This window comes from Rhinopithecus bieti, unplaced genomic scaffold, assembly GCF_001698545.2.
Source record: "Rhinopithecus bieti isolate Rb0 unplaced genomic scaffold, ASM169854v2 scaffold_43749, whole genome shotgun sequence".
Lineage (NCBI taxonomy): Eukaryota > Metazoa > Chordata > Mammalia > Primates > Cercopithecidae > Rhinopithecus > Rhinopithecus bieti.
This window is the reverse complement of record NW_016818380.1, coordinates 1,695,519-1,698,492: the sequence shown is the minus strand read 5'-3', so window position 1 is coordinate 1,698,492 and position 2,974 is coordinate 1,695,519. Positions and strand designations below refer to the sequence as shown.

Here is a 2,974-nt window from a genome sequence, read left to right as displayed (position 1 = left end):
GAGGAAAAGTAGAAAAACCTTTAGAGGTCTTCACAGGGATACCATAGAAACCATGTAGTTGGCATTTTGCCTCTTTATTTTTTAAAAGTCCTTCTTTTTTAATGAAATAATCCAAAAGATGTACAGTCAGGCTCAAGTTGTGCAGTTCACAAGCATGGAGGAAACAAGCAAAACAACGAAGTTCAGGATGGTCAGAGCAGAGTTAACCCAGGACAAGGCTGGACTTGCTACCAGGGGGATTTCCTCTGGATGGCGCTGAGGCCGGGACCACTGGGCTCAGCACAGGTGCGGCCGGTGCAAGCTTCTCTTCCCTCTGCCCCAGGCTGCCTTGCAGGTCTGTGTCCACATTTTCATGAATGTCATCTTCTCCCTTCAGATCTAAGAATCTGCAGAGTTCGATTCAGAAGAGTTCCTGCCCTGCAGTCCAGATGACTCCAAGTCTTCCCCGCCACCTCTAGACTTGGCACCTGCCAACGTGGCCCAAGAAGGTGGATTTTCTTCAGATGTCCCAAAGATATTAGAGATCATTTTGTTCTTTCTCACAGTTTGTTCTGTTGGTTCATCAAAACCCAGTGAAAAATTGGATCCACCACCTGGCAGCTGCAAAACCTGGGAGCTATTACTGCTGTTGGGGTCGACACCCTTGAAGGTGGTGGTGGTGGTCATGGCACATGGAAGCAGAATGCTGACAGGGTTGGACCGAGGGGCACAGGGAGGCTCCATACCCCACAGAGTGGCCCCTGCCAGGGGAGTCTCCTGCCCACATGTTAGCTTTTCAAATGCTATTTGGAGTATGTTGTTATGCCTCTTTAAATGCTCTTTTGAAATGATACTTATTACTACCTAAGATGTAAATAACTCATCCTAGGTTAAAAACGGCATGGTTAGTGGGCTTCGAACATAATCCCTTCTGTACGGCTTTTGAAATAGGGACACCATGGCTATTCAGTTAGGTCCCTTGCTGGTGAGTCAGGCAGCCAATACCATCAGAAGCTGACCACATACGTGCCCCCCATGGAAGCTTCTGTAGCAGAACCATGTGAGGCAAGCCTTTGACATGAAGTCCCCTGTGCCCAGTTGACTCACAGCTCCACTTATCCCTGTGTGAGATCAAAATACAAATGCCAAAATTTCACTTCCCCAATTTTCTGTTTTTGCTAATTGCCTCCACCTTGTTCTTTTTCTTTATATCCTATGCATGTTTGACATTTTAAAAAGGTGTTTTTAGCTCTGAATTTAGGCAAATTGGCCCACAGATCTCCCCAGTGAGTAGCAGACTCTGAGCTAATATTCACGGTATTCTAAGTGTTAACACCACTTGGTTTTGCCTTGCTGCCTTTGCCTTGGCCGCAGCTAGTTTTAAATTGTGTTTATACAATTTTGCAGAGTTACTTGCATTTTTTTCTTCAACGAGTCACAATATCTAGTATCAAGTTCAGTTTGGTCGGCTATTTCACTACTATTCTGTACATAGGACAGTTAAATTATAATGTTAATTTAAAAGACAGAGAATCTGTAGTAAGTTTATGTTTGAACAGGAGAACACTTTTCTGCCAGACCTGAGGACCTTCTAGGCTTTACCCTCTAGAATATCTTCTTTTGTAAAGAAGATAAAATAAATCTCTGGAATTATTGGGGAACACCTTTCATGTTGGTTTTTAAAAATGTTTGCTTCTTTAATCCCCTGTGATTGAGAAGGCATAGAGGACTGCCAACTGAAGTGGAGGGGGCCGATCACAAGGTGTACAGCATGCTTACTTTAAAACGGCTCTGAAAAACAAGGCAACGATTCCTTATCAACACTAACATCATAAAGGCAGTTAGCTCCAAGTATACGTGGGGGTAAAGGACTGTCCTTTGTACATTCATCATTGCCATTTGTATTGTCATTCTTGGCCATGAAGAATATTCATAGAAATTTCTATCAAGATGATATTTTCATTAGAGCCGTTTCTGTTTTCTTATTCAACAGAAAAATAGAGGAGGGGCTGGGCCTGATGGCTCATGCCTATAATCTCAGCACTTTGGGAGGCCAAGGCAGGTGGATCACCTGAGGTCAGGAGTTTGAGACCAGTCTGGCCAACATGGAGAAACCCCGTCTCTACTAAAAATACAAAAATTAGCCAGGTGTAGGGGTGGGTGCCTGTAATCCTAGCTACTCTGGAGGCTGAGGCAGGAGAATTGCTTGAACCTGGGAGGCAGAGGCTGCAGTGAGCCAAGGTCGTACCATTGCACTCCAGCCTGGGCAACAAGAGGAAAATTCCATCTCAAAAAAAAAAAAAAAAAAAGGAAAGAAAAATAGATGAGCAATGTTGGTATATCCCAAAGGTTCCCGATTCGTCACTCTGGTGTTCATATCACACTCATCTGAGGTCCCATGTTGTTCACCAGCCTTGTAATTTCCACATCTGTCTCTTGCTTGTTTGTTGCCTGATCCAGTTGTCCAGCCCTGGACCACCACCCTGCTCTTCCCCCCTGTCGCAACCCATGTCCGGCTCTGTCACTCTCTGTTCTGCTTCCTCCTGAGTGTGGTGGACACAAACACTTCCCACAGTCCCCCTGTGGAAGTTGAGAACAGGCTGTAACTTTTGAGGGTTTGGGAGTAGCAGAAGTGGGTTAAACCCCAGGGACCGGAACTGCAGGCAGGACTGCTCTCAGCATCTGGCTCCCCATCATTACAGGGATACTCCCCTGAGTACCCTTCTTTCTAGACTGTCAGCAGCCATTCTTCCCCTCACACATAGCACAGTTATGTTTCCCGCCCTGGGGTGCAAACCCCATCTCTTACAGATCAAGAGAAATAAAAAGATTCTCTTTTTTTTGTTATTTATACTTTAAGTTCTAGGGTACATGTGCACAATGTACAGATTTGTTACAAATGTATACATGTGCCATGTTGGTGTGCTGCACCCTGTAACTCATCACTTATATTAGTATATCTCCTAATGCTATCCCTCCCCCCTCCCCCCTCCCC

The 2,974-nt window shown here is 45.0% G+C and overlaps 1 pseudogene; it reads right to left on the bottom strand.

The window, feature by feature from the left end:
* Positions 1–202: 202 nt before the first annotated feature.
* LOC108518529 (hematological and neurological expressed 1 protein pseudogene) lies at positions 203–1,097 on the bottom strand (annotated as a pseudogene).
* Positions 1,098–2,974: the final 1,877 nt, after the last annotated feature.